We start from the raw sequence: 10,897 nt of genomic DNA, 5'->3' as shown, positions 1-10,897 counted from the left end.
ATTTTGAGGCACGCAAGATTCAAAAACTACAACCCTAGCCTCCAAAGACACAGGAGCACCCAAGTGAGAAGGCAGCATCTGGATCGAATGAGCCCGTGATCGTTGCAGTACAGAGTCTAGTTAATGAAGTATTACAAGTTAGATCATACTTTCCCAAAGTTGGAGCCACTAAACTGATGAAGGACCAGTCAAAGGATCCATCACAATTTAGCCAAAAACCAGACAAGGAACGACATTTAATGTTGAAATATACAAGTTCACATCATCTCTCCTAGAGGTGTGAACAAGCGCTAAGGATGAAGGCATGATGGAAGTGAGTCAATGTGTACTCAACTATGATGTTATGGCATGATAATACATGCCCACTCATCTACATGTGGGAAGAGCCTACAGTAACTACCAAGTAGGCAGGTAGTAAAGTACCAATAGTACCTAAAAGTCATTAGCAATTTTGAGAGGTCTGAAGGCAGATTTCTACGAGCGATATCAACCACCTACAGCAATGATCTCGTAGAGAAATACAAAGAGATGTTGATCTACTCAATATGGAATAAAATTTGGTAAGAGGATGTATCCTAATTCCACTCTAACCATTTTTGGTGAAGGCACCAAGTTGGCTTCATGTAGAGTTGCAGAGCTGTAGACTACACATATGCGCTAACATACCAACTTGGGTACCAAGAGATACAACCATGATCTCTTGATGAAGTGTAAAGAGGAAATGTTCCCCTCATCATGGAGGATATACCTACCAAAGGAATCCTCAAAATGCACTTGGAGGAGTCATCTACAACAGCTATAAATAGTGCAATAGAGAAGTCTGCACTGATCCCTAGTGCTTAGAGCCTAGTATTGGTGCCCAGTTCCAAGATGATATTGGGATAGATAAAGGATGCCACTGCACATTATACAGTGAGATTAGAAAGTTGGTAAAGTGATGCTACTGGGAAGCACACTCACACCTTAGCATTGGGAAGAAGAATTAGGAACATATTGCGAGACATTGTGAGGCATTAGATCATTTTGTATAGAGTGTTGCTAACAGGAAAACACACTCATTGTACTTGGGACTTTAGCCTCTAGATTGGGTTTGGGGATCAGCCATTGAGTCTTTCAAAAATACCTATATTGTGTATCATAGGTTCTTTCACAGTACCTATCAAGGTACTCGAGTACCTTGATAGGTACTCTCGAGTACCTATCAAGGTACTCGAGAGTACCTTTTACAGACAGTAAAAAATACTTGTTTGTATACTCTAGGTACTCAAATTGTATCCCACAAATAATAAAGCTTTCCATATCATCATCTAAATAATAAAGCTTTTCATTATATTATATCATTGTCTCTCTCATATTTGGTTTGTGTTCATCTCCTCATGTCAACTGCGGGGAGCTTGCCCAATGCAGTGTGCAAGTCACAAGGGGCTACAAGCACACATCTTGTACACACAAACAAGATCTACAACTATAGATAGTGTGGCACTCACCTCTTCCACTGCTACCAATGAAGGAATCATGCGCGTATCAAGAGGACGAATCTGCCACCTTGCTGACCTCTCTCCTTGCTACAGTCGTACTCCCTCTTCTCGACACCCCCCCCCCCCCCCCCCCCCCCCCCCCCCCCCCCCCCCCCCCCCCCCCCCCCCCGCCCCCCCTCTCTCTCTCTCACACACACACACACACACACATAGACAGAAGAAGAATATAATGCAAGAGCAAGCTTCATACATTTAGAATAAATCAAGAGACTAGTTGTATAACCTTACCTATGGGTTGGGTCCATCCCTTTCACACATAGGGTCCACATTCAACCAAATGGTACTAAACGAATTTGGTGTGGAGTCTAGTGCACCTCTCATCGGCGATCACTAGCCCTAAACTATAGACCTACAAGATCGACAAGCCCGACCCATAACTGAATACAAATAATAATAATAAGGATGACACGCAAAGTTAATGTAAGGTTTCCAAAATTTGAAACCTTTAAGATTGTATAAAGCTTAAACAAACTAATATGATTGTTGAAAAAGTAATGTAGAATTGTCCAACCGTGTCAAATATTGGTATTTTTGGAACCGTAATCATGACTTTACTATGGTTATAAATTTTCAAAACTAAATTTCGATAAAAACTGACATAGTTATGGCCCGTGGAAGTTTACACTATTGATTAAATTAATTAAATAAATTGTAAGGTTTTGGTAATCATTGCTATAAAAGACTTTTATCATAAAATCCCTAGATATTTACATATATTTTCAAAATTAATCATGAAAAGGGTCAAAAAAATAGTAGGGTCGATTTGGTGCATCTTGAGGCTATGTGGGGTAGTAATGAACCTTCCCAGGCTTGATTTAGCAGCAGGTGGTGCTAGGGGGAAGCTGGGGGACTGCCTCCAGAAACAGCCTATGAGCCCTAAAAAGCTATAAAAAGGCCCCTCCTCTTCACAATTGAGGACAGACTCGGAGTCTTGGCAGATTTCTCTTGTGAATAAGAGAACACCTCTCAGAAATTACTTAGAGAGAAAAAAACTCTTTGTAATTAATTGAGGTAATTAGTCTAATTTTGGTTAATTAAGAAAATAGCTTAAATTTTGACTAATTTCTCTTAATTAAACTATTAATTAAGGAGATTAATCATTTCCTCTTATTAATTACTCTCAAAATTATCATTAGATTGCTGATAACTAATTACTTAAGCTTGATCAGTAATCTAACTAATTAATTACTGCATCTTAAGCTGAAAATGGTTAATTTATGAAGAAAAATAGGTTTTAAGCCTAAATAATTATTTTAAAATTTTCAAAACTTGCTTATATGTGTAGAAGATGAGGAAATTAGATCTGAATTTTATGAGTAATCTACGTGATTAACTAGGCAAAAATTGACTTTTTTATCATAAAATGAAAAGAAAATTAGTTAACACACTTAGATAATTACACAATAATTATCACACCTACGAAACCTTGTTAGGAAGCCAAGATAATTAGTATGTGCATGTAAAATTATTTTATCCAATTAATTATGCTAGAATTATCTATTTTTAAGAACAAATTAAAGGGAGAAATTAGTAAATCATGTTAGATAATTACATGCTATTTATCAGAGTTAGATTACATGATAAAGAAGCCGTGATAATTGTATTAAGGTTAGAAAATTACTATAGATATTTATCTAAGTCAAATTATACTAATTTTAGCTAAAAATTAAATGGAAAAATCAGTAAATCATGTTAGATGATTACATGCTATTTTCCCTACGTCCAAGACTTTAATTGACACAAGCTCCACTTGTGAGATCCCCAACCCAACAATACCAAAATTGGGATGGGATCCTTGACAGGTCTCTAGGCCTAATAAAAATAAAAGTTTCTAAACAAGAAAAATCCAAGGAATAGAACTTTACTATTAACAATGGCTTGGGTCTATAGTCCTAGAAGAGGACCTAGTCCTGTCTCGCAGCGAAAACGCGACAACATATTAAAAGTCCAAAACTATTTCGGTCCTATAACTTCCACAAGTTGGGCTAAGGTATCCTCAAACAATGCTTTTTTCCCCCTATTAGATGTTAGGGCACAGCCACTGGTGAACTCCTCTTCCAAGTGAAGAAGTTTGCTAAATGTTTTTAGTGCGCAGGGATGGATAGTTTCCATACCAATTAGGTCCATCTGTCTGTGCGCGTATGTCGCACGTGTCAATGCAAGGAACTTGCCAATACACCGTGTGCGAGCCACAAATGGCTCCAAGCACACAACAAGCCTAAACTAGTAACCTCAAAGAAGGCGATGGTGTGTCACTCACCGCTCTACGCTTGCTTCATGGAGGATTCTTGGCCGCGAAGAAGAAGGAGCCGCCGCTTTGCCGCGCTCAACCGCTTCGCGGCCGCCGTTGTGCCTTCGTAATGCTCGATCGCCCACACACACACTCTCTCTCTCTCACACACATACACACACACACAAGGAGGTGAAGAAGAAGAAGATGGAGATGGAGATGGAGCAAGAGCACTCTTCTATTGCACAAATGAGAGAATGAGTGAATTTTAGGTTTAGTTGACTTTTATATGAGCTCGCCCCATTCACACTTGGGCGCCCATGCTTAGCCAACTAGTCCCTTGAATGTTCCAATTAGAGTGCGCCTCTCATCGGCAATCACTCTTACCCTTTTCCTATTGGACCGAGAAGCCCGGTACCTGACTCTACCAAATAAATAATACAATGTCCACCGTAGGTTAGAACATCCGTCATAGGTGATAGGGTGTCCGTGAGCCGTTGAGGGTTAACATGCCCCCCTTCCTGATGTAGATTCCGTTCTCGGAAGCTATTGAGTTGAAGCTCGTTCGTCGAGGTGGAAGAGCATTTGAGATGAATGTCCTTAGCCTTCTTCAGTCACTGCAAAATCAAACAACATTGGCACAGTAATTGCATTCTCATAAGCGATTAAAAAGCATATGTAGTTTTAGGCAGACAAATTGATTGGTAATAGAATTTTAAACAATTTGTCAGCAATAAACATTAAATTGCAATGTAATCAAATGCATAAACAGATGTAAAGGTAAAAAATTAAACAAGTCTGGGGTCGCTAATTTAACGGTCGAAAGGCACTAGAGATCGACTATTAATACCATGGGTAAGCTTCTTAATTTTCTCTAGTCAATTAAGTTGTTTAATCGCGAGAGAGAAGTATTTCATGTTCGAGGGCTGACTAGAGGCTATACCGCCACGCTTTCTTACTTTTCTTAGAGCGAGTGGGACGTTTCTTACAAGGTGTCTGTCTTTTAGCACTAGCTATGGTCGCTAAAGAAGCTTTAGGGACCCACTTGTATGTTTTCTTCGTTATATTAGGATGAGTCTTGTCAGAAGCTATATGCATTGCTTGTAGCATATTTAAGGGTACATACATTTCATCCCCCTCAGGTGTTACCCACGTCGTCCCCCTATTTCCCCAAGTGTCTATGGTTGCTGCTAGGTGGACCCAATCCACATTGTCCGACTCAGTCATCCCAGGTAGTACATCCATATAAGAAGAATCTTCCCCAACATCAGTGTCTGCTTTACACATGTAACAATACTGCAATGGAGCCGAGTGAACTGTTGTGTCAGATCTATGATCAATTATAAACCTGTTTCCTAGAGGATGTGCTCGACCCGTCACAAGATCCACTCGAATGATAGAATCTTGCAATTGCAAGTAGACATGGTTTTTAGACCAGTCATGCACCATTTTTGCTTCCCTCATGAAAGGACGTCCTAAGACCATCTCCGATGCCATAGTGTGTTTGGAGAAATCCATAACAATGAAGGTAACTCTTATTTTATGTCCAAAGACCTTGATCTTGAGATCTTCTAGAATCCCAATAGGTTTAACAATAGACCCATTGGCCATCTTCACTACTATGGTTGTGGTCGCAAGGTGAGGTCTTCCCATAGTTTCCCAACAATTTTTAGTCACAATGCTAACCCCAGCGCCACCATCAAGGATTCCCTTCACAGTTAATCCCTTAGTAGTGATTGGTATGGTCGCATTGGATTCATCACCCTCAAAGTATTGTCCCAACTTGTTAACATGTATTTCTATAACAAGGTTCTCATCTAGGTTGGGTTGTGGATCTATGTATTCCTCCTCTATTGGAATCTCCCCAGCTCCATCCATCTGTGCAAATTGTGGTAGCCCAAACTTCAGTTCTCTCTTGAGGAAGGCTCGAAGAGCTGAGACTAGCTCGGGGTCTTTATATAGTTTGGACATGATGGTGGTTCTAACTTCTGAAGACATGAAATCCATCAATTTGGCAATGTTGAACGACACCTTTTGGCCTTGAGTCCCTTGACGTGGGGAAGATGGGATCTCCATTACACTAGGGGGAAGCTGGGGGCTGCAAGGAACTGCCAGAAACAACCTATAAGCCCTAAAAAGCTATAAAAAGGTCTCTCCTCTTCACAATTGAGGACATACTCAAGGTCCTGGCAGATTTCTCTTGCAAATAAGAGAACACCTCTCAGAAATTACTTAGAGAGCAAAAACACTTTGTAATTTATCAAGGTAATTAGTCTAATTTTGGTTAATTAAGAAAATAGCTTAATTTTGGTCTAATTTATCAAGGTAATTAGTCTAATTTTGGTTAATTAAGGAAATAGCTTAAGTTTTGACTAGTTTCTCTTAATTAAACTATTAATTAAGGAGATTAGAGAGCAAAAACACTTTGTAATTTATCAAGGTAATTAGTCTAATTTTGGTTAATTAAGAAAATAGCTTAAGTTTTGACTAGTTTCTCTTAATTAAACTATTAATTAAGGAGATTAAGCATTCCCTATTATTAATTAATCTCTAAATTATCATTAGACTTCTGATCACTAATTTCTTAAGCTTGATTAGTAATCTAATTAATTAATTATTACATACTAAGCTGAAAATGATTAATTTTTGATTGATTTATGAAGAAAAATAGTTTTTAAGCCTAAATAGTTATAGTATAATTTTTAGAGCTTGGTTATATTGTGTAGAAGCCAAGGAAATTAGATCTTAATTTTTTGAGTAATCTCCCTAATTAATTAGACAAAAATTGAGTGTTCTCAATCATAAAATGAAGGAAAAAGTAGTTAACACACTTAAATAACTACATTGTAATTATCAAAGCTAGAAAACCTTGTTAAAAATCCAACATAATTAGGTCATGCACATAAAATTAGTTTAGTTAATTAATTAGGCTAGAATTGTCTGTTTTTAAGCACAGATTAAAGGGGGAAACTGGTAAATCATGTTAGATGATTACATGCTATTTATCAAAGTTATATTACATGATAAAGAAGTCCCGATAATTATATTAATGTTACAAAATTAGTATAGATATTTATCTAAGTCAAATTATACTAATTTTAGCTAAAAATCAAAGGGGGAAATTAGTAAATCATGTTAAATAATTACATGCTATTTATCAAAGTTATATTACATAAAAGAAAAACGGTGATAATTATCTTAACATTGGAAAATTAATATAGATATTTATCTAAGTCAAAATATACTAATTCTAACTAAATATTAAATGGAGAAATTAGTAAATCATGTTAGATGATTACATGCTATTTAGTAGAGTTAGATTACATGATAAGAAAGCCATGATAATTATATTAAGGTTAGAAAATTAGTATAGATATTTATTTAAGTCAAATTATACTAATTTTAGCTAAAAATTAAAGGGAAAAATTAGTAAAATCATGCTAGATGATTACATGCTATTTATTAGAGTTATATTATATGGTGAAAAAGCCATGATAATTATGTTAAGGTTAGAAAATTAGTATAGATATTTATCTAAGTCAAATTATACTAATTTTAGCTAAAAATTAGAGAGAGAAATCAGTAAATCCTGTTAGATGATTACATTCTATTTATTAGAGTTATATTACATGATAAAAAAACCGTGATAATTATCTTAAGGTTAGAAAATTAGTATAAATATTTATCTAAGTCAAAATATACTAATTCTAACTAAAAATTAAAGGGGAAAACTAGTAGATCATATTAGATGATTAGATGCTATTTATCAGAGTTAAATTACATGATAAAAAATCCATGATATTTATTATAAGGTTATAAAATTAGTATAGACATTTATCTAAGTCAAACTATACTAGTTTTAGCATTAAAATTAAAGATAGAAACTAGATAATTAAGCTAGAAAAATAGAAAATATTTACCACAAGTCAAAAATATCATTATCTACTTGTGATAATTATAACATATTAATTAGTTAATTTAGAAAATTATAATTGACCAAAAGTCCTATTTTTAGCAAAAGATTAATTAAAATAAATAAACTTTGCAGTCAAAAGTTTCTAAGAAAATTATAGTAAGTATAAACCAATGATATAAAGTTGAGGAAATGAAATCTATAAGAGAAAATAAATATTAAACTAAAAAATAAGAAAATTCCAAGCTTAAATTCGATGAGGAAATTAGGAAAAAGATATAGAAAATTACAACAAAATTAAGAGAGCTTAGAAAACCCTTTAAAAAGCTTTGGAAAAAGTTATCATACCTATATATGAAAATAAGAAATTCGGGAAAATTATTATTATTTGACCAAAAAATTGGCCAAAATTATTCCTCACACTCGTATATACTCTAGATATCAGGCCCATTGAAATTTGTCGATATGGCTCAATACTTTGCCAAATACGAGTAAAATTGTGCTAGAAACTATCAAAAAACAAAAATTTAAAGCATCAAAGACACTTTATACATTGTACACATAGTCTCTTATCATATGTCGCATGTTATCTTGTTATGTGCTGCATCAGCTATTGTAGTTACTGTTTTTACTTCCCCCTTCCCATTTTGAGTTGTCCCTGATGAATGTTTGTGTTATGTGCAAGGGCGATAACAACGTGCTTATGCATGGCCGTGTAATGTGGCCCTATCATGCTTAGAGAAGAGATGCAATGAGAGACACCATGCTATGCAAGATAATGGTTCTGAACCAATTGTTCAATGGATTTTGCTACTGAGGTTTTTGTAGTGTAGAAGCAAGCTATTCTTGCTTTGTTTCATTGTCACTTGATTTTTTTTTTGTTATCCCAGATGTGGTTTTTTTGCGTGAATGGTGCAACATAATACTGATCCTTGAGATCATAATGAAGTGCTCATGGAACTCTTTCACCTGTTGTTTGTTTGCATACATAGCTACAATGGCTTGAAGTTTGGTTTTGTCTATTTGAAGTCATTGGTCTAATTTGTCAGACAGCTCATATCCCATCTATTCCATGTTTTGAGCCACACGTAATGTGGGAATCAAGAATATTATATCCATAGTATCGCATTAATTTCCAATACTAAGTTAAAGGGAGTTGTGTTTTGTGGTGTTTTATATGCTGCCCGATATTCCTAGATTGTTGAATGCAGTTTTAATTTTCAATCCACCCTAGAGTCACTGACAATTTTTGTAAGCATAATGCACCAAACATTTGCTGTTACTCTCAGCCTGTCCATTAGCATGAGGGTGATATGGCGCTGATTTAGAATGAATGATCATAAGTTTATGTAACAAGCATTCAATCATGTCATTTAGGAAATGCGTGAATGTCGATTGGAAGACCATAGCACGTGAAAATGTTTACCTTAGCCTCAACCCATTTGGTCAAATAATCCATTGCCACTATGACATATTGAGCATGCGTCCTATATGCCAGTGGAGAGATAGGCCCCAAAAAGTCTAATCTCGACTTGGCAAACGTGCATGCTCCCATCATTGGTCGCAGTGGAATGTCATCTCGTTGTGCCGATACTTTAGTACCTTGGCATGGGTCACAATGTTTCACATAATTTTTCGCATCGATAAATAGAGTAGGCCACCAAATTCTTGCTAGGAGTATCACTTTCACATTTTTTAAAGCCAAAAAGTATCCTCCTGCTAGATAGCATGGGCTTACTCAAGTATGGGTAGGTACTCACTTTTTGTAGCATAGATTCTTAAGTTGTCATCTATCCCTCTCCGATAAAGTTGGTTTCCAATTAGAGCATAGTTTTTAGCTTCGTGTTGAGTCGATTGTATCCTGGCTCTACTCGAGCTTTCTGGTAGAACTCCTTGTTTTAAGTACTCCACTAGGTACTTTGCCCATTTGGGTGCTATTGATATCCTAAACACTGTAACATGCTCGATTGGTTTTTGATTGTGCAAACCTTACATGAGCAAATATAATCATATACATTTTTCTACATGCTGGGCCACTATACCCCAAATAACATCAGCCTGTGATATGTTTGCATGTTGGCATTATGTATGCCCGTAATTTTTACATCAACTTGTTGTAGATACATTTGTTTTTTTCATGGTTTGATACAAAACCTTAATATATCATCTTTTCCTTGTTTATATAGCCGTCTTGCAATTCGTAGTAGGTCACAATATTTCTCAATGATTGATGGTTGTTTCTCAACCTACAGTGAACCTATTGTGATCAAAGGTATGACATGTTCGCTCCTCCTTGGCACCATCTAAATGTTGAAGAGATAAGAATCTAAAAAATCATCTTCAACCTCTATGGGAGCTTCTACATGTAGCATTCGTGTGGCAAATTGTTTGCTCGCTGATGTATAGGTTCTTTCTTGACCACCACCGTGAAATTAAACTCAAGAAATATTAGGAACCATCAAACAATGCAACTTGTACTACAAGGTTTGTTTACGAAGTATAACAATGTCTAATGGTCCACAAAGAACACAAATTTATTGGCTAGCAGGTATTATCTAGACTTTTCTACAGAGTAGCTCATTCTCAAACCGTCTCTTTTTGTGGTAGTGTAATTTTGTTCTACTTTATTTAGCTGTCTGCTGGAGTAATAGGTTGAGAAATCCATGTTGTTTTCTCCAGGTTGAGCTAAGATACATCAAATAGAGTAAGCTGATGCATCAACATGAACATGAAAGATGTTATTCCAGTCAAGAGCTTTCAATATTGGAGCAATGCTTTATCACACTCCTCACTCCACTCAAACTTTGTGATGAGTGCGTAGAGATGTTTCACAATGATCGCGTACATGTAAATGAATCTACGATAATACCCACAATGTCCCATGAAGGCTTTCACCTCTCTAACTTTTGTTGGTCATGGAAGAGCAACAATCACTTGTATTTTTTCAAGATCAATAGAAAGACCGTGTTTGGACACAATATTTCCCAGAATACTTGTCTCACCATGAAAACACACTTTTTATGGTTTAGGCAGATACAATATGTCTTGCATTTCTCAAAGAATTTCTTTAGGTGCTCTACATGTTCATTTTTGTGAAGGGAATGGACACACACGTCATCCATAAAAATCTTTAAGAATTGTCTCAAAATCCTTGAAGGCATGACTCATCAGCATTTGGAATGTGGCAGGTGCATTTGTGAGACCAAATGGCATTAC

The sequence above is a fragment of the Adiantum capillus-veneris genome, chromosome 23 (genome assembly GCF_014529385.1).
Source record: "Adiantum capillus-veneris isolate H3 chromosome 23, ASM1452938v2, whole genome shotgun sequence".
NCBI lineage: Eukaryota > Viridiplantae > Streptophyta > Polypodiopsida > Polypodiales > Pteridaceae > Adiantum > Adiantum capillus-veneris.
Note: the sequence above shows the minus strand (reverse complement) of the source record.